The sequence below is a fragment of the Pistacia vera genome, unplaced genomic scaffold (genome assembly GCF_008641045.1).
Source record: "Pistacia vera cultivar Batoury unplaced genomic scaffold, PisVer_v2 Contig1327, whole genome shotgun sequence".
Classification (NCBI taxonomy): Eukaryota; Viridiplantae; Streptophyta; class Magnoliopsida; order Sapindales; family Anacardiaceae; genus Pistacia; species Pistacia vera.
In genome coordinates this window covers 15,948-38,796 of record NW_022195388.1, presented here as the reverse complement: position 1 = coordinate 38,796, position 22,849 = coordinate 15,948, and the positions used below count along the sequence as shown (strand labels likewise).

The window sequence follows — 22,849 nt, the reverse complement described above, 5'->3', positions numbered from 1 at the left end:
CAATTGTCTATAGCTTCACATCAATTGACCATGAATCAACTGTATTTATAGTTCCATCAATAACACTTATCTTTGCTGGTTCCAAGACACGGTCTTCCATCCATTTCAAAAGTAGGCAATTAAAACGCTGAATTGAAATCTCAATACTACTAAAATATGAATTGAAATCTTAATATTGTACTACTGAAACATGAATTAAAAAATAAGAAATTAAAACTATAATTTTTGTAATTACACCTCCATTAAGTTATAACCTCCTTATAGTAATAAAATTAGTTAGTCACACCATTATAACTATAAAGGGGTTTTATTGTATAAGGCTGTAAAACTCAGAGAACTGTATAACATCATTTGAAAATACTGTATGTCTTTTTTGTTTTCAAAAACAAATTTGAACTCTTATCTATAAGTCAACCTTATATATTAACTCTTTTATGATACGGATGTACAAATTAAAGATATATAAGGTAGGCTGCCCAATTAAAACTTTCTCCAAGCACATTCTTTCAAATATAGTAATAACTAGGGTGAAGTTGTGATGTATATGGAATTAAAAGATTTTAATTGCGAGCTTTTTAATGGTAATTTAGAAAGAAAATAAAATTTTAATGTGTTATTATAGGAGAGCCTTTCATATAATCAAAATGTTATTTTTTTAGTAACTGTAGTATCCAGACTAGCTTGCATGCACCTTAACTAATCCTTATTCCCGAGATCCATTGAACTTTCTACAAACTCAATGAGCTAGATGAACACAAGACCTTTGAGTAACCTAAGGTTTTGTCATCCGGTCATAAGTCAAATGGTTATTTCAAACATTTTTTTTCAACATTATAAAATGTATTTTTAAATTAATCCTAAACATCTTTAAAACATACTTAGTAATATCCTCGTGAACTTATAATTAGCATTATATATAAAGAAGTAAACAACTTATTAATACTTTTCTGTAGCCGCCATACTTTAACATAATTCCACAAAAACATTTTCCTCAATTCTTTTGATAGAAAAGAAGTTGGCAGGAGAAGGAAAATAAATACGTAGCAATTTAGTAACAAATTAGTCAACAAGAACCAGCAGAAAAATTACTTTATAATTAGTACTACATGTATTTATAGATATAAATCCAAGAAAAAGCAAAAATAAAATATCAATATACTTGTCAGATCACCATAAAATAAATTCTCTATAGAATTATCAAAGATAGAGAGAGAGGAATACTCGTATTGCCATTGGTCATTATACGATGTTTCAGTGAAACGGAGGGATTAATATGTTTATAAATTCATCTTCTCTTTGATAAAATTGAGGAAAAAAAATTGAAAATTCTTCATCCATAAATAGGAATTTCTATCCTCTTTGTTTTGCTTCATGATAATACCTGAATATATTACGGCAAAAAGCCCGGTATAATAATTGATGAGATTTTACATGATATGAGATGTAATGAAATGAGAAATTAATGTGTTTACATGTTGATCACTTACAAACAAAATAAGCATATACTTACGATATGGAAAATTTGATATCGGGTAATGGAGCGAGCGACCCCCACTCTTCCACATCATCTGGTTTGTGATAAAAGTCCAGTCAGTACTCGAAAACTGTGAACAGAGTTGAATATTCCTTATATGTAGTTTCATTTTCTCAGTTTTCTTGCGCATTATCAGCCCCATACTGCGCTAATTGGATTATACGACCGTAGCCACTGGACGACTTTCCGACGCATGAATGAGCCTTACACTCAAACCAATAAAATCAATTTATTAACTATATGTATTTAAATTGTGGTGTCAGTCATCTCATACTTTTGTTTCTAACTAGCTAGTAGCTATAGTAGTTGATATTCCAAAATATGGTTGAATTTTTGTTTTATTTTTAGGGCATTAAGTAACATGGCCACATGACACTTACACATTAGTTTATACAGACTCTTATGGTAAGAGATGTAAATGTGCATTTTCAAAACTTTTAGGTACCAATTTTATCTAAAGTTTTAAGTTTAGGAGTGAAAAAAAGGGACAACTTTAATTAGATTATTTAAGAACAAAATTTAGATTATGTTTCTAGATGGTAAATCAAATAACCCTTAAAAAAATGTTAATTATTTTTATTCTTTGAATATAAAGACTTTAAAATTCAAAATATTTAAATACTCCAATTATTATAATATAATGCACAAAAAATAATCATAATAATAATAAGATGGATTCAACACGCAATAAAATTATTAAAGATAGAGAGAGAGGAATACTCGTATTGCCAATTGGTCATTATATGATGTTTCAATGAAACGGAGGAATTAATATGTTTATAAATTCATCTTCTCTTTGATAAAACTGAGAAAAAAAAAATTGAAAATTCTTCATCCATAAATAGGAATTTCTATCCTCTTTGTTTTGCTACATAATATTACCTGAATATATTTCGGCGCATAATAAATGAGATTTTACATGATGTGAAATGTTAACGAAATGAGAAATTATTGTCTACATGTTGATTACTTATAAACAAAATAAACACACTTACGAAATGGAAAATATTAATATCGTGTAACGGAAGGACCACTCCACCACATCATCTGGTTTGTGATCAGTTGCGGACTCAGGACTTTTGCCGAGGCGGACTTCCACGGCTCCGTCATTGTTCGCCAAATAATTAGTAAAAAATTTTAAAAAATCATCAAACCTTAAGCAAATAAAATAATACAATATGAAGAACCTGAAAATGAAATAATGCAGTAACACAATACTTTCTCACTTAGAAGCGGACTCAATCTCTTTGAGGGTTAGCCTAGTATTTAAAACAAAAAACAAAAAAACCAATTTTTTCTATAGAAAAGTCTTCTCTAGAATTTCTTCTTATCCTTTGGGATTCAACCCATCTTTACTAATTTGACCTTTATGTCCTCCCCCTTTTCCCTAATTTAGTCCATATAATATACCACACAAATCACTATTAACTGTGATTTTTAATTAACTTGGCCTCATTGTCATTTCATCTATACTTACATTTCCATCTTTCATCTTTCTACCTAATTAATTCCTTAACAGACGCCAATTCCCTTTACTAATAAAAGATTTCATGCTGTAACTTACACCCCTTTTTAATAGAAATAAAAATTTACAATTTATAATTATAAACTAATAATTTACTTAATAATTATCATTATCTTTCCCTAAATTTAATAAATTTCGAATGATTATGTTATACTCTTTTTCACAAATATATTCTCTATTTAATAACAGTGACATGACATAATTAAAAAAAAAACAATTAGATTATAATTCAATTTGAATTTTTCATTGAACTTTGACTATGACAATCTAGTGTCAAAAGTAAGCACAATTGTTTATTATTTAATTTTTTTAAAGAATTTAATCATATAAAACATTACTTTAAATGTGCATATAACTCAACTTATTTTTCCATTCGACCCTTGCTTCTTCCCTTCCAATTTCATCACAAATTTTCATAAGACATCAATAACATCTATTGGTAAGAGAAGAAATTGAATTGAGAGCAAATTAGGTCAAGATTTAGGGTTTATGATTTAGGTTTATGGTTTTTTGCTCTCCTCACATTGAAGAGGTTTTTCTACGTAAATATTTTCTTGTGTTTCATTGTGAATTGGATGTTATTTTCAACACTTTGCTTTTCATAAATTTATTCAAGTAAGAAAGTATTGTGTTATTACATTCTCTCTTTTTAGCTTCTTGATATTTTAGTATTTCCTTCGCTCAAGGTTTGATAGTTTTTTAAAAGCTTTCACTAGTTAATTGACAAACAATAGTGGAGTCACAGACCCTCAACAAAAATCCTGGGTCCACCACTGTTCCCACTTAAGCAAATGTGTTGAAAATAACATCCAATTCATAAGGAAACACAATAAATTTTTTACGTAGAAACACAATAAAATGAGTAAATACATATTATTAATTAATAAAATTTTTAATATGAATTAATAAAAAAAGGGGGGGGGGGGGGGGGGGGTGGAATTTTCTTGGTATAAACATTGATAGTAACTCAATTTTTTTTAATAATTTTGAACAGCTAAACAGTGACGTTTGAAATGTAGGAAAGTGGTGGGTGAAAGGTGAAGAATAACGTCTAGTAAAATATAGTTAAGGTTTAATTTGGAAAAGCAAGAATGTTTTAGACACAAAAGAAACTCACAAGATCATGTCTTTTTCCATCAAATTAAAAATAAAAACCTCCAAAAAATAAGCATGATTCAACCTAACATAAACTAAATTGAAATGAGCAGTACACATACTTAAAACTGATAAAACAGAAAACAAAACTAATTGTGGCACTGTGGAGAGAGAATGAGAGAATAAGAGAGTAAATAATTTTGAACATAAAATCATAAAAAACAGGTGGAGCTATGGAGAAGAAGAGTCGAGAGAGTTTTAAATTTTTAATCTGATGTGGGTCTGAAATATATATATATTAATAGCAATTTTTTTGTGAACCTGGATATATGTATAATAGTTCTCATTTTTAAAAAATTTGAGGCAGGCCTGGGTATATATATTAATAGCAATTTTTTGTTGGTCTATATATTTGCAATTTTTTTTTTTTTTTAAAATTTGAAGGTAGGCCTGGGCTTACCCTCAGAGAGGCTAAGTCCACCCCTATTTGTGATAAAAGTTCAATTGTTACTCGAACACTATAAACAGAGTTGAAGCATCCTTATATATAGTTTCATTTTCTTAGTTTTCTTCCACATTATCAGCCCTATACTGCGCTAATTGGATTATAGAATAAACGATAGTTCCCACCTAAGGTTTTGCAAAATCCCAAATTCCCACTCCTAATTTCATAAATTCTAGATTTCCACTCTTAAATTAACATTTCAGATTTTCATCCTTAAATTAACAGAAACTAAAAATTGTTTAATGTAACGGTTAAAGGGTAAAGTGGTCATTTATCAAGGGTGAGGCGGATGCGTGCGTGGATACTGTAGTATCCCTGTATAGTGGTCGACACATTTTAGGCAGGAGTGGCCCAGGTTAGCAAATGTTGCTGCCGATGTTTTTAGCCTTTTTCCAGCTACCTTTCCACCTAAAACAGCCCCCTCCCTCTTCCTTGCTTCTGCTTCACCTTTCACCACCCTCTTCTCACACCAAAACACCCTTCATTCGCCAGAAAACGGCGACCATTCGACTTCGCAAACCTCCATTTTTGTAGCCATTTTCCAATTGCCTCACTCATCAGAAATTCACCCAACCACCTCCATTCGACCCCCCATTCTCCCATCTTCAAAACCCACCCCCACATCAGCTTCCCTCACTCAACGTTTACCATTCATTGGCCTTTCTTTTGCGCTCAATAAGGGCGTTTGACTTCACAAACCTCCATTTTTGAAGCCATTTTTCAATCGCCTCTCTCATCGCAAATTCACCCAACCACCTCCATTCGACCCCCCATTCTATCCTCTTCAAAATCCACCCCTACATCAGCTTCCCTCACTCACCGTTTGTCATCCACTGGCCTTTCTTTTGTGCCCAATGGGGGCAGTGGGTGAGTATGGCTTTTCGTCGAGCATTTGGTGTGCGTCTAGGGGAGAAAGCTATGCTAATGGGTTGGGTATGGTAGAAATTCCAGAAATTTACACCTGCAAATAAGAATCAATCCAAACTTTTCAAAACTACACACAACCAATTATCAATATTCCCACAAATCTCCAAAATCTACCAATCAAAGCAACTCCACAATCAAACAAACCAAACTTCTCCAAACTCGTGGTGGGGACAGTGGCTAAGGTGGGGGCTGAAATGGTGAAGGGTGTCGGGTGATGGTTGAGGGGGAGTTAGGCTTGTGTGTGGGTGATGGTGAAGGATGCTAGGTGATGGTGGGTGAATTCACAAGGAGAGGGTGAGGTTTTGGTGCTGGATGGACAAGGGTGTTGTGTGTGGTGTTGGGGAAGGTCGCCGACTCTGGAAAACGGCCAAATCGACCTAAAAAGGAAGTCGTGTGGCCTAAAAGGGTTTCGGGAATGGCCAAAATCCAGGAGTTCAAAAGTAATTTTAATTTATTTTTCAAGGGCAATTTGATTATAACACTATCTATATTATACCATAACACAAAAATCATAAACATGTTAATTTAAAGGTGACAATCTGGAATTTGTGAGACGAGGGTTTCGCTAAACCTTGGGTGGAAACATGTCCTTTACTCTTGGATTATGTAAAAGTCGCCAGCCTTGGGTGGAAACATGTCCTTACTCTTGGATTATGGGACCTTCGCCCATTGATGACTTTTTGATGCATAAATGAGCCTTACACTACCAATAAAGTCAATCTATTAATTATATGTATTTAAATTGTGGTGTCAGTCATCTCATAGTTTAGTTTATAACTAGCTAGAAAGTACTTGATATTCCAACATATGGTTGATTTCCCATAGCTAAATTAGCCTAAATATCATTAATTTGTTCACTATCTTGACTTATACTTTTCAAGTAAATGACATTAATTAATATATCATCTAACAAATTCCAATGACGTAGTCCAATTTCCGGTTTCTATATAAACTCACATTCACAAACACCACTCAGAGTCACAAATCAATAATCTTTCCAAAATGAAGTTCTTGCATATCCTCTCCGTTTCTTCATTCCTTCTAATTACCCTTTCCATCACCTTGGCTAATGCGGCCTCTTTTGATATCAAAAACAATTGCCCATACACTGTTTGGGCCGTTGCTGTGCCTAATGGTGGTAGACAACTTGGCCAAGGTCAAACATGGACCACCACTGCCAACCCTAGCACCACAGCAACCCGCATTTGGGCTTGAACCAATTGCCAGTTTGATGGTAATGGAAAGGGCAAGTGTGAAACGGGTGATTGTAACGGGCTCCTCAAATGCCAAGGATATGGTGCACCACCAAACACATTGGCTGAGTACCCTTTGAAGCAATACATGGACATGGACTTTATTGACATGTCTAATATTGATGGGCTTAATGTTCCAATGGAGTTTAGTTCAGTCTCAGGTGGATGCAACCGCGTGATCAAATGCACGACTGATATCATCGGTCAATGCCCGAATGAGCTGAAGGTTTCTGGAGGATGTAACGAGCCATGTCCTGTTTTCAAGACTGAGGAGCACTGTTGCAATTTTGGCAACTGTGGACCTACAACTTACTCCTAGTATTTCAAAGATAGATGCCCAGATGTTTACAGTTACCCTAAGGATGATGCAACAAGCACATTTACTTGCCCTAGTAGGACTAACTATAAGGTTGTATTTTGCCCTTGAAGCATTTGAAGGGCGAAATGAAAATAATTAAACTACACTTATCAATGGAATAAGGCCTTAAATTAGTCTTTATAATTAAGCAAATAGATCACCTTTTTTGGGTGTTTAAATTAAGAAATGTTTTATCAAAGGTGAAATCCATGAATTTCATTAATAGACTTCTTATCATTTTTAATTGTGTTGAGTAGCATTAGATTTTGTAGATTTCTTTTTCTCTTTTGTTTAGCGTGCATCTATATTAATCTATCCATGATGCATCAACGAATTAACAGTACTGTTTCTGTTATTTCTTGTCTCGTTAGCCATTAATATTAACCAGCAAATCCTGTAGGTAATTGAAGTCATCAAACATGCTTATGTACTAAACATAACTTATCTACTCCAAAGCTTAGTATCAATCGATCACAGCCACTAGTATCTATATATTTATATAATGCTGAAGCAGACTGCTTCTTCTGACGCCACATAGGATTGATATATAATCTCCATGTAGGATGTCGTTAATTGGTCCACGTGTTTGTTGTGTATTGGGCTTGCTATAATAGGGATTATTCACATGCATTCAGTTAATGTATTCAATACAGATCTTTCACATTCCTCTTTTAATTTGATAAATTACTAATAATTCACTTGTGTGTTATTGATTTTCATGAATATTAAGAGATTGTTATAATAGAAATTATTCACATGCATTTAATTAATGTATTCAATGCAAATCTTTCACATTCCTCTTTTAATTTGAGATCTTTCATATTCCTCTTTTAATTTGAGATCTTTCACATTCCTCTTTTAATTTGATAAAGATACAACATATCTTTTCACATTCATTAAATTCAATAATACACTTTATTAATCCATTAATATTCAACGTGCATTCATGCATATTAATTATTATTATTAATTAATATTAATCTATATATTAATATAATGCTGAAGTAGACTGCTTCTTCTGACGCCATGTAGGATTGATATATGATCGTCATGTAAGATGTCATTAATTGGGCCACGTGTTTGCTGTTTATTGGGCTTGCTATAATAGGGATTCACATGCATTCAGTTAATGTATTCAATACAAATCTTTCACATTCCTCTTTTAATTTGATAAATTACTAATGATTCGCTTGTGTGTTATTGATTTCCATGAATATTAAGAGATTGTTATAATAGAAATTATTCACATGCATTCAATTAATGTATTCAATACAAATCTTTCACATTCCTCTTTTAATTTGAGATCTTTCACATTCCTCTTTTAATTTGATAAAGATACAACATATCTTTTCACATTCATGAAATTCAATAATACACTTTATTAATCCATTAATATTCAACGTTCATTCATGCATATTAATATTATTGTTAATTATATTAATATTTTTGTACCCCTTCACATTCAATTATTAATTATTTAATATATCTTAACCCCTTCACATTCAATTAAACAAAATATCAAAAATAATAATGAAAAATGTTTTCTATAAAACGTATTATCATTAACATTTAATATAATTTGAAAATTTTAAACTCATCCAATACAATAAAACATTTAAATCAAAATAACCATAACCAATAACATGCAAACACTTTCTAAAAATATCAAAAGTCATATTAATTGCAATAATCCAATTACATTGAACATACAACGAACAATTGTTGTAATAATTAATTATCATATAATATTACTTAATGACATAAAGCTATATAAGAGTAGAGAATTCAACAATCCATACACCTTCAAATATTTCTTTCATTTCACACAGATACCATTAACAAATGGAAGACAAAAGACCAACTATTGTCAATCCAAAATCCAAACAAACAGAAGCGTGCGGTAAATAACATCAACTGATTACTCTTATATTCCTTCTACATATCTACTTTTACATGTCCATTTTTTTATTTTAGTAGGTCAAGCAGCAATGTCAGATGGTTCGCCTAAATTGGAAGGTATTCTACAAAACCTTAAAGTCATGCTGGACAAACTCGACACTGCCAGAGTAAGAATAGAGATATAGAATGTTTTGTTAGAAATAACAAGCTCAACCATACATGTAATATTCGATTTACGGAAACGTGAATCCCTAACTATTGCCAAAGAAAAGAACTTGGTATTCCTCAAGGAAAAAAATAGAACTATATATATAACAGTTCTATTATCAATAAAATCGATAAAAGATTACAGTATATTGTTCCCACTGAATGATGATACCAGAACTAATAAATACTGTTTATTCTACAGTTAACGCATAATCGCATTACTATTTTACACCTTTTAATCCATTTCTTAAAGATTCCTTTTCATTGTAAACTTAATGGTTGGATTTAAATTTTAAAAGTTTTTTAATTAAGTAGTGAATAAGTTTCTCAACAATGAACTTAAACTTATTCTATATGTGTTGAATGATTCATTTCTTTGTATAATCAATGACTTGGATTTAAATATTGATTTTTTTTTTATATGTTCCTTAAAATGACATGAGAACTAAACATCTACATTTTTTTTTGTCTCTAGAATGATCCAATTGTTCTTTTTGCAGATTTGCTACATGGTGATATGTGGGATTGGTTCCAATTCAGGTTTGGAGGGTGTTGAGAGATGGAGTTTAAGTGGGAATTTGTCAACAAGGCTGATTAGTAGGCAATTTGTGGGAAGTCAAAGTCATGTGTGATGTTTCAAATGAGAAGTTTTAGAGTTCAATGTTCATCTTCGAGGAAGGTTGTTTCTCGAGTTGAATCTGAGGTTGTTTCTGTGGAGGAAGAAGAGTCAGGGCATGTTATGAGGTTCAAGATGTCTGATTTCAAGATTCTTGATCGTGTTAGCCTTGGCCTTGCTAGGCGGGTATGTTTGTGTGAAGAATTCAAATGTTTATTGGAAATTTGATGGCGATGTTTGATTGTTTTTGTGATTTAATTGAATTGGGATTTCCTGTAGGTTGATGAGGTTGTTTTTGAAGCCATTGTGAATGATTCTAACAGGTTTCATTTCTTTTTTGTTTCCTTCTCATTATTTTCTTATGATGTGTTAGACTAAGGCGTGAACTTATGATGTTCGTATTGTGAGATTGCAACCCATTGTATAACACAAGAGTTGTGCTAGAAAACTAGATGAAACGTAAGATCAATTGAGGAGTGAGTAACTTCTATTGCTACTGGTAGTGCTTTTGGGAACTAGCATGGTTATTGGTGATGGCATTCTAATCCGTCAATGTGTGGTATTATTTCTTTCATACATTACATATATTTTCCATGTGAAGTTATAGATTGATTATGGTACACAGCATAATGGTATGTGATGAGAATGCAAAATGTCATATCTACCCCCTTAATGTCTAGTCTTTTATACTTATTTGCTGCTTGAATGTACTCATTATTATTCTATTTTGATTTAGGATGCAAATGGAGGTGTTAATTGCAGAACGGAACTAATTAAGTGAATTCGAATAGTTTCGACATCATTTCGTAATCTGGGAATAACTCTCTCATCCAAGCTCCGATTGAGATGATTAAAAATGCTGTGGAACCCTAAGAAATATATCTACAACTTTCATGTTTTGAGTTTGGAGAGATACTCGCTGTATCGAGGTTGGAATTGGGCTTCAAGTTGACGCACCTGCACTGCCAATCTTCTGGAACATTCTGCCTTATTCAAATAGGCAGTTTATCATTGGAAGTTTTGAAGACATGTGGCACACAAGTTACAGCTGGACACACCACTTTCCTATTTTATTTTAGGACTTTATTTTATTTTCAATTAATTGGAATCAGATTAGGATAAATGTTATTTTAGGATATTAGAATATTTTGAGGAGATTTAGTAGAATTCAAATACTTTTGAATTGGATATTCTTGAAAAAGGGAGAGAGATCAGATTGAAAGAGATCACACATGCCTCTCTTTCTGTTCTTCTTCTTCGTTTTCTTTTGAGTTTTGATTATGGCCATGAGCGGCTAAACTTTTAGAACTTGGTCGAAGGAAATGAAGGTCTCGGAATCAATAAAACTGTGAGATCTAATCTAATTTTTTAGTGTTCAATTTATATTTTGAGTATTGGATGTTCTTCTATGCATATTGTCATGATTGTTGCATTTAATTACTAGGAGGCCTACTAGTGTATTATTTGTTGCAGTCCACTACTAAGTTTGATATCAAATCCGTAATTGTTTGATCCCTCTAACTTGTGAGGTAATTAGGGTTTAATAATTTGCTGCGTTAGGAATCATTAAATCTTAAGAAGAACATTCAACTGAATTAAATACAACCGCTTGTGTTTGTGTTGTTCAGCTTCATCGATTTCTTTAGCCCTTAAGGCTGCCACTAGATTAAACCTTTAGCGCTTGTCTAGGGTTGTTTAGTAGTAAGATTAATTAGAACGCTTGTTTCCTAATTAATTACAACTAAGGAGAAATAGGAAAATAGTTCCAACGGTGAATATTCAAAGTATGAATTGATTTATTTTTGCATCGATGATCAGTTGTAAGATTCCAATGGTGGATGTTGACTTAGACCAAAGTTTGTTATTTTGATTGATTGATTAGTTTGAATTGTTGTTTTCCTGAAATTGTTTCTGTTTTACTCAAAACCCCCCAGCCTTGTTCACATAACATTAAATTCGGCTAGACACTCTCCATGGGAATGATCCTGACTCACACTACTACATGTGTTTTTAGGTTTTAATCTTGGTTGCCTACGATAGCACACCAGTATGGTTTTGTCCATAGATCTCCATCAAATTGGATATGATATGTTTTAGCTACTGCACAATGTATTAGCTTCCAAGAATTGCACAACTTTCTCTTACTTTGTCACATTTAATGCATATACAGTATGTGTTTATGCGTGTGCATGTGCATGTGTGTGTGATGGGATAAATGAGTAACATCCTGTTAATTGTTTTTTTTTTTTTTTTATCATAAATGAACTTGATTAGTTCTCAAACCCAGCAACTAACATGATGGAAAGCAGAGACCATATTCGAAAGGTAATTTTTTCTTTTATAGAGTAAAAATTTGATAGTGTAATCTTAAAAGCACTTACTCTTTAAGTTTTCTTAATGTCTAAATGCAGTTGAAATTTTTTTTTCTTTGATGCTTTTATGCAACCAGACTAAATTTAGTAACCCATTATTTTCTTTGAGTATAAACTCAAACTTCTTGCAGAAAGAGTTTTTCAAATAGAAATTTTTTAAGTTTTTAGTGAACTTTTGCGTAGAACTTAAGTTTGGATTAAACCATATGCGGATGTTTGACAAATTCTTGGATATTCATATTCATATTTGGCTAATTTGACTAACCTCTTGACTTGAGGCGAACTAAGCTCTAGCATCAAGCTCTTTGGCGAATCAATGATGCCTGTTTCATTATCAGTTTTTGATATATTCATGGAGCTTGGAACTACAGTTCCCATCTTTCTCTCTGTGCTTGACTAAGAGTTGTTCCACCTACAACAACAACCTATACACCACCTGTTGAGCAACAGAAAGTGGTCATTCCAAGTGTAGCCAGCCATTGCCCCACTCACAGGTGCTTACTTTAAACCATTGTTTGTTTATGAAATTTCATATTATTACTGATTTATTTTTTAACGTAAATTGATTCAATTTTGATTCCTTTATTATGCAGCCAACCTTTGGCAGTGATGGTCATAGTGAGCATTGATGGGGCTGACATTCTGTAATAACTCCTTTTATACTAGAATACTCATAGAAATATATATAATAAAATACATGTATATTAGCAAAAATAGATGGGCCCAAAAATTTTCTTTTATTACATATAAACATTCTTTATACAAGATAGAGCATCATTTACAAAAAGTCATCAAAAACAGTAGACAGTGTAGCTATTGCTCCTCACTTGCCGACGCCCATCCTACCGCGTCCTCACCTAGATCCTACAAACACAAAGAAAACAACGGGGTGAGCATAAAATAATGCTCAGTAAGTAAATCCTCTACTCGTCTATCCCCGTAACTCTTTCTCTTAATTCTTTCCTCACACTCTTCTCTTCTCATTCATTTTCTCTTTTTGTTTCTCTTTCTCATAGCTCTTTTCTATTAACTTTCTCACTTGAATGTCACGGCCTCATCTTGCCGAAGGCACGGCCAGGTGGAGTTCACAAAGCACCAACCCACTCTTCGTGACTTCTACTCATTCTCTGCCGATTGGACTCGGTTATGCACGGATTCGGAACCCTTGGCCACGTGAGTGTATATTCTCTCTCTCTCAAGTGTCACGGCCTCATCTTACCGGAGGCACAGCTGGGAGATCACAAAGCACCCACTACTCGTGACGATTTTATTCATCACTCACGGGTTCCCCATCGCACAGCCTACTCTATTCTCTTGTTTAGCACTACTTTCTCTTTTCTTTCATTCTCTAGTGCTAAATCTCTCTTTCTCTTCACTCTTAGAGTTTTTCTCATTCTCTTTACTATTAGAGTGTTCTCATTCTTTTACTCTTAACATAGCTTATTCTCAAAATTCTCTACTCTTTCTCAAGCTACTTCTCAATGTACAATTAATGCATATGGATGGTTCATATTCATTAATGCACTCATGAAATGCCAATATGAAATGTTGCAAGAATTAAGATTTACTACTCATGCTCATACCTCTCTTAGGCATTTCATCAAACAAGTAATGTGCATACACAAACTCTACTTTATCTATAACTCTACTCCTCTCTTTCACCATCCAAAAATGGGAGGATACTCCCTCACATAGCTATAATTCCTGTCATAAAAGAACACTCCCAAAGAAATTACTCAATCTCCTCCAACTTCATCTCAAACTACATCATCATGCAATCTCAACATCATGCAATCTCAACACTTCTCATAATTCAATTATATTCAATAACAACATAGATAAATACTCATAACATCTCAATCTCTCAACAAGCATAATACATACATGCATAAAGAAATCTCTACTCAAAAGATTTCTTGAATCCCAACTTGGTTGGATTTACTTACCTTGTGGTGAAGTGATTCCACTAACACTTCTCTTTCCTTTGATAGATGGTCTTTTCTCTACAACTTTAAACAACATACTATAAGACTTCAACACATCTAGAGATAAATTTCACATCTAAAGCAAGAATCCTTACCTTAGGATGCTTTAGATTAATTCTCTACCAAGATCCAACTAAAAGCCCTCAAAGATTCTTGAAAGATTGAAGGAAGGGTTGAGAGAAAATGGTGAAAGGGTATGGCATTGGAAGAAGAATGAATGAAGGGTTTACTAAGCCCCTTTTTAGCTCAAAATATCTACATTCATTCCCATATTGCCCTTATTCTTTCTTGAAAATTCCATCATTATCCTTTGATTCATTACAATCACACCCCCACACTAACATATTTTCCATGAAATTTTCTTACATTTCACTCCCCACTTTTCCTGCTAATTAGGGGTAGAATGGTCATTTTTCCCTTAGGGAAAAAAATATCTAGAAGCTTCAACAAAAATCTCAACCGGCTCTTCGCCACGGCGAAGAAATCCAGGGCATACGTCACTGCGGCGAAGATTCTTCTTCGCCCCGGCGAAGACCATGACCTCAAAATTTGCCAAGTCTCAACCAATTTCAGGGTAAACACTCAACCAAACCAACCCATCACTTCAACCAAGGGCCAACCAAACAATATTAACATTATAACAACTCAAATAAGGGCAAAAACAAAGAACATTCAAGCAATACACCATAAATTAGCTACATACCTCAAATAGGGCATTACAATTCTCCCCCCCCAAAATTCACACAAACAACTCCAGGTAACGATTTTGCAAGTCTTGTTCTACTTCCCATGTGGCCTCTTCTACCTTGTGGTTTCTCCAAAGAACTTTCACTAATATAATACTCTTGTTCTGGAGCTCTTTAATCCTTCGGTCTAAGATCTGTACTAGTTGCTCCTCATACACAAGGTTTCCTACTAACTCAACATCCTCTACACTCAAAATATGGGAGAGGTCACTTACATATTTCCGCAGCATCGAGACATGGAAAAAATCATGTACCTTGTCCATGCTAGGTGGTAGTGCCAATCTGTAGGTCACCTCCGGCCCAAGAGCGGTACTTAACTCATCTTTTTCACCAATCTCATCCCAATGTAGTGGAGACCTACATTGTCTACCATACAAAGCCTCGTAAGGCGCCATCTTAATTGTAGACTGATAACTATTATTGTACGCAAACTTCACCAAGGGTAACATCTCATGCCATGAAACTCTATAATCCATACAGTAGGCTCTCAACATATCCTCAAGCACCTAATTCGTTCTCTCTGTTTGGCCATCCATCTGAGGATGATAGGCAGTGCTGAATGCAAACGAGTACCCAAATTCCTCTGTAACCTCATCCAGAAAGCTGAAACAAATTTGGAATCTCTATCTGACACTATCGTCTTGGGCACCCCATGCAACCTGACTATCTCCTTAATGTAAATCTAAGCCACCTGATCCGTAGTGGTGCTCTCCTTTACTGGCAGGAAATGGGCTGACTTAGATAATCTATCCACAATCACTCATATAGCATTATACCCTCTCTGTACTCTGGGGAGACCTGTGATAAAATCCATCGAGATGCTCTCCCATTTCCACTCCAAAATACTAAGTGGTTGAAGCAACCTTGACGGCCTTTGATGTTCTGCTTTTACCTGCTGACAAACCAGGCATTTAGCTACAAATTCTGCAATATTTCTCTTCATACCTGGCCACCAATAGCCTTTGTTTACATCTTGGTTGCTCCAGGATAGCAGTGTGTGGTGTATCATGAGCCTCCGTAAGAATGCTCTTTCTTAACTCACCATTTGGAGGAATACACAATAGATTCCTAAAGTAGAGGATAGCATCCATTACTTGGAACTCTGTTGTCTTGCCTTCATGCACCTGCTGAACTAATCTCTGACACCACTCATCGGGCAAACACTCAACCAAACCAACTCATCACTTCAACCAAGGGCCAACCAAACAATATTAACATTATAACAACTCAAATAAGGGCAAAAACAAAGAACATTCAAGCAATACACCATAAATTAGCTACGTACCTCAAATGGGGCGTTACACATTCGGAATAATTTAATGAACATTTCTTTTTTGGGGTAGACACAGTATGAACCATTTAAAAAAATATATATATATTGTCCATTTATTTTGTTTTTCTGTGTCTTATAAACAATGTTATATTGCAAATTGTTTATCAATGAAGCATATTTTATTATCAAAAAGTTGCAAACTTACCTTCTCAGATAGGTTATACATGTTTTTGTTGTGGACTTTGTAGCCAGTAATAGTTTGTGTTTTGTGGCGAATAGAGTTTGTGTTGGATCATGAAGGATGACAAGTTTTATTTTATTTTATTTTTGCTCATTTCATGGCGCTGGGTAGCCTTTTAAAATGGTGAAAGATTAACTGTTGGACCTCAAAGCAATGGTTATATTCCATACAGGAACTACTAATTTTAAGAAGGACAAAATTGTCATTTCAATTATATTATTATGTACCAAATTATTGTAAGAAAAGTGTTGCAACTCTTCTTTTGCTTTGAAAAGGGAATATATTCCTATCACTAAGATGTTCCAGTATTATGTCGTTCTTCAATTAATTTATTTATTTATGTCAAAACCACTTTCCTAAGTTGCGAGACTTTCAACTTCTATGTATTGAATTCAATTAATTCAATTCCTGCTGAATTACAAACTGACCATTTCAATCTTCCATCACTTACATTTTATCAAATTCAAAGAGGAATGTGAAAGATCTGTACTACATACATTAATTGAATGCATGTGAATCATCCTTATTTTATCAACACCAATAAGCAGCAAACACGGGAACCAATTAACGACATCGTAAATGGCAATCATATAAGGATTCTCAGCAATCTTTAAACATAAAAACCCAATTAAAAAAAAAAAAAAACAAAATGTTCTATTATAATCAATATTTGACATATTTTTTGTGAAACAATAATCGTTTACAATTTTTTAAAATATAAAAATTCGATAATAAAATAAAAATAATATAATAAATAAACCCGCGCAACGCGCGGGCTTGCCATCTTGTTTTATTTGTTTCCATAACATTTACTTTTCTTGTTGACTATATCAAAAATAAGAGAATTAAAAGTCTCAAACTTGCTAGCTGGCAATTAATTTTTACTGATCATATCCGCAATTTCCTCGTGGGATTGGAATTTTCTTATGACTTCATAAGTCATTGTTGAAAACTATTAATAAAAAATAATTAAAAGGTAACGACGTATTATGTTAGTCATATAGTCATAAAAAGACATAAATTTTGGATTATATATTAATATTAATACATCTGTGATAACATAAATTAGAATTGATCTATAATATTATTATAATCGATATATCATAAATAACACGTCAATTTCGCACTTCAGATTTTATATAACTTGCAGAGGTGAAACTAGGGGAAGTTCCCTCTCGCCGATGAGAATTCTAAAAAAATTAAAATTAAAATTTGAAAAAATTACTAATAAAATTTGATTGGTCAATAATCTTTTTATGTATATTTAGCCCTCCCAAAAAATAATATCTTGTTAACTCTATCAAATTAGTTTCGTAGCTTTTGATAGGGACACCAATTATTTTTCATTGCACTGAAATTTTCTAATGGCAGATATGCTGCTAGTAGGAAATAAAAATGAATAAACATGATCTCCAGAGACTGTGGTTATAAAATCAGATTACATTATACAATAGGCCCATTAAAAAATAAATGCATTCCCACACCTACAAAGAGTTTATCATATTTACTTTAATTAAAGTACTGATCTCTTTAATTCTCTACGGCGAGTCGGTTAGCAATGCCAGCTCATATTTGACTTCTTGTATCCAAATCTTCTACGACTGCCTGGCACCATTTGTTTGACTCTCTTAATTTCTTGACTTTGTCTTAACATTGACTTAAAGAAAAAAGGATAATCATAAAAAAATCACCCGGAAATTTCTCCGAAGTTTTCTGATCAATATTTTCATAATCTTTTTTCCCACAAGAACAACATCATACAAGCCATCTTTTCTTCTCAATGTCTCCAAAATGATGAGCTTCTTCAGAATCCTCTCTTTGTCCTCTTCCATTCTTCCTACTCTACAATTAAGTCTTGCTTTCACCGGCATCCATGCAGCCCTTTTCGGGATACAAAAAAACTGCTCCTGCACGGTTTGGGCAGCTGCCGCGTCTGGTGGACAGTGGCGGAGCCAGGATTTTTGTCGTGAGGTCTTCTACGATTTCGTCATTGTTTGTCAAACAACTACTGAAATTTAAAAAAAAAAACCATTAAATCTTAAGCAAAACCTTGAGTAAATGTGTTGAAAATAACATTCAATTCACAAGAAAACATAATTTTTGTTGGAATTTTTTTTAATCTCTTAAAATAATTGGATATCATAACTATCAAGTAAAAAAAGATAGTATGATACTTATAAAGAAAGATTGATGAAATTTTAATTAATAAAATTACAAAGACTGACTTATTACGTTTTTAGATGTAACAATTAGTTCTAATTAAAAGATTATTTTAGTAATTAATTAATCATTTTATTGTGTTAATATTCTTATATTTAAACTCATTTTAGTGAAATTTAAAAACTTATAGAATTTGCTAATCAATTTCCCGACATTTAAATTATTGACATGGATCAACTAGATTTAATTTAATTATTATTAGAACATACTAAGCCAACTAATTACATTATAAAATAATAAAAATATCATTATTAATATATTAATGATTGGTGTAAATCAAGTTGTCCTTTAATTATATAAAAAATTTATTTTATAAATTTATTTGTTATATCTAAAGTCAAATTGATAATAATATTTTCAACCAATTACAAAATCAAACAAACACAAAACAAACTCATAAGATTCATGTTTTTCTTCGTCATAATAAAAAATCTAAAAAAAAAAAAAAACAATTAAACATGATTCAACCTTAAAATAAACTAAATTAAAATTAATAATATAGATACTTAAAACTAATAAAGCAGAAAATAATGTGACACCTTGAATACTAAAATGTTAAACAATTTAGGTCTTCTAAAGTTAACTCCAATTGAGCGATGAAGACAAAGAGACACTCACTAAATAAAATTAAGGACACAAAAAAGTTGTGAAGATTAATTAGCTGTATATATATAAATATATTTATAATAACAAAACTGTTAGGCCAACATAGCCGTAATATTTATGATTGGTAAGCGATATTAACCTAGAAAAATGTTATATCCACCGAAAAAATTGCACCAAAAAATTGTACCAAAACAGGTGGAGCTTCTTTTCTCTGGCAGGTGGAGCTTTCGCACAACCCATGTATAATTTGTACATAAATGGCATGCCAGATTCTTTACTAGTTTTTAGAAAAAAGAAAAAAAAAAGAAAAGGAAAAGTCAAAAAGAGTTGGCGACATGTTCCCAGCCAAAAGAAAAAAGAGTTAATTAAGTATGGATGCCCGTCCATTAAATATGGACAGTATGGACGGGCGTCCATTAGAGTAGGGACGCCCGTTTATTTCTTATGGATGGATGTTCATTCTAGATTTTTTTTTAAATTTTTATTTTTTTTTTTCATACTTAATGGACGATCGTTCATTCCTTATGGACGGGCGTCCATAAAAGTAGAGACGCCTGTCCATTCCTTATGGACGGGCGTCCATTGCAGATTTTTTTTTAAATTTTTATATTTTAAAAAAAAATTAATAACGTTAAATGCTTGAATGGTCTAAGTCAGGAGATACGTAGACCGCTATAAAATTTCGGTGTAAAAACTCCAGTGTCTGTAGCATTGTTGATCAACCTATTATCACAATTACTTTGATTGTGGCATATATCTATATATATTATATATATATATATATATATATCTATATATATATTATATATATATATACCTTTTTTGATATAAAAATAATTAATTATAAATATTTATAATTTTTTTTTCAAAATATAAGGGTAGACATGCTGGATCCGCCCCTGCTGGTGGGGGCAGGGAACTACGTCGAGGCTAATCATGGTTTATCAACACGGATCCTAACTTCAACGACATTGGCCGCATATGGGCTGGAACCAACTGCAACTTTAATGCAAACGGGATGGGCAAATGTGAGAGCGGAGACTGTGACGGTCTTCTCTACTGTGCGTCACAATTAGGTAAGGAACCCGTCACCTTAGCAGAATATACTTTTGGCACCGGCGTTGGCAATAAAAGCATTGATTTTTTTTATATCACTGCGATGAATGGGTTCAACGTTCCCATGGAATTTAGAGCAACATCTACTCGGTGATTAACTGTGCGGCTGACATCAATCGTTTGTGTCCAACTGAGTTAAGGGACCCCGGTGGCTGTAATCATCCATGTACAGTTTTCAATACTGACAATTTGTGTACCCCTGAGACTTGTCGTGCATCGGCATACTCCATGTTTTTTAAGGATTTGTGCCCAAATGCTTACACTTAACGCCTTTGTCGATAAAACGGATGTATTTACTTGCCCTTCGGGAACTGATTACAAGGTTGTGTTTTGCCCTCCAACCACTTAATTTCTTCCTTTCCGTAATTTTCCTGGATGAAATAGCATTTTGGTTGCACATAGTCTGGTGCTATAATGGATCAAAGTTTGCTTTTTCTTCGTTATGTCAATTTTTTCTTGAAAACACAATTAGCATCTAAAAGCGTCATAAAAAAAAGAAAAAAAAGAAAACATTGAAAATAGGGGTGTATACAAGCCGAGCCGAGCTGAACACTGTAGAACTCGACACTTGGCTCAAGAAAATTTAATGAACTCGAGCTAGAGCTTGGGTTCGACGAGCTCTAGAAACCAAGCTCGAAGCTCGGCTCGAGATGATTTGCTGAGCTCGAGACTTGGCTCGTTTAACAGACTTTAATCCAAAGCAACCCACTAATAATCTTTAAAAAAAAAAAAAAAAAAAAAACAATCCAAAGTCAACTCACTAGATTCTTCAAAACCTTAACAATAATGTAAAAGCAACAGCCTCATTTTTTAAGAAGAAAAAGCAGCTTGGAGAAGGGAGAGTGAGACAAGATTTGTAATGCCATACATTTGAGGTAGAAGAGCTAAAGGAAAGAAGAAGGAAAGAGAAAGGAAAGGGAAAGAAGAAGGAAAGGAGAAGAAAAAGGAAAGAGAAAAGAAAGGAGAAGAAGTGCGGTTGTGATGGAAAGGAGAAGAAAAAGAAAAAAGAAAAGAAAGGAGAAGAAGTGCGGTTGTGTTAGGGTTTTTAGAATAAACCATTTATATGTAAAATAATAAATTACATAAACACCCTTATACTTGAAAAACTTACACCTTATATTTAAAAAACTTACACTCATACCCTTTCAAGCCATGGAGGCTCACGAGCCTATCGAGCCGAGCATTGGACGGCTCGGGCTAGGCTCGAAAAGGCACTTGAGCAGCTCAAGCTCGAGCTTGGCTCAAACTCGAGCTTTTCTTGAGAACGGCTTGGCTCGGCTAAATCCCTAATTGAAAATATGAGAAATATTTTTAACACTGATGATAATGTATTATAACTTAATAATGCAAATGTGGACCATTCCCTCACATGATTTAATTACTTTTATCTTCTTCACCACTAACATATATCTTTTTTTTAATTACAAGATTAAAGAGTTAGATGTTAATCTAAGCCATAAAATTTGTCAATTCCATACCAAATCCCATCTAGTAACTTAGGGTGCGTTTGGTTTATTATTTTGGATAGGATTTTGGGGATAGTATTGGGTTGTTGGATAAGGGAGTATTACGAGGTAAACTTTAAAAATTTATGAAAAAGCCCTAGGTTTACTAATTTAATTAAAGACTCTAGTATATAAAATGACAAAAACACCCCATCACCTGCAGTGCCAGATTCCGGCCACCACCATCGGAATCTGGCCAGAAAATTTCATTACGACACAGATCGATCGGATCTGTGCCGTAACGCATTGTTATGGTCTTTTCCGGCCAGATCCACCACGGATCTGGTCAGAAAAGGCCAAATCTACGAACTGCTATGGCTGCGACGACCGGAAAAGGCTGAAACGACGGCCATCTTTGGATCTGGCCATTACCGGCTATTTTCGGTGGCTGTATGACTATTGTGATAGATTCCGGCTATCACCGGCGGTGAATGCCGGAATCTGGCAGGTATTGATGGGTGGAGGTGTTTTTGTTAGTTTTTAAACTTTTTTTTGGGGGGTATTTAATGAAATTAATAAATTTATAGGGTCTCAAGTAATTAAAAAAAATAGACTAATATTTTGGGAATAACATGTCAAACAACATTTAAAAAATAGGATTAGAAATATAGATAAAAATAATAAGCCAAACGCACCCTTAAATATTTTTAAACCTTCGGGCAAGAAAATGACATATTATTAATTAATTAAGAGACTAGAAGCCCCCAAAATATATAATACAGTTACAAGTCACAATTATATGTATGTTTATATTTATTGATAATGACCTTTTGGCTAGGCCTTCACCACCCGTATTAATACATGGGGATGTCATGTCTAATAGCTGTCATCAACTACTGCCAATTTCAATGACTCCATTGACTTGA

General features: G+C 33.4%; 2 pseudogenes; both read left to right on the top strand.

Moving 5' to 3' along the window:
• The first annotated feature begins 6,572 nt into the window (after positions 1–6,572).
• Positions 6,573–7,341, top strand: LOC116122236 (annotated as a pseudogene).
• A 1,844-nt stretch (positions 7,342–9,185) lies between these two features.
• On the top strand, positions 9,186–20,827 carry LOC116122235 (annotated as a pseudogene).
• Positions 20,828–22,849: the final 2,022 nt, after the last annotated feature.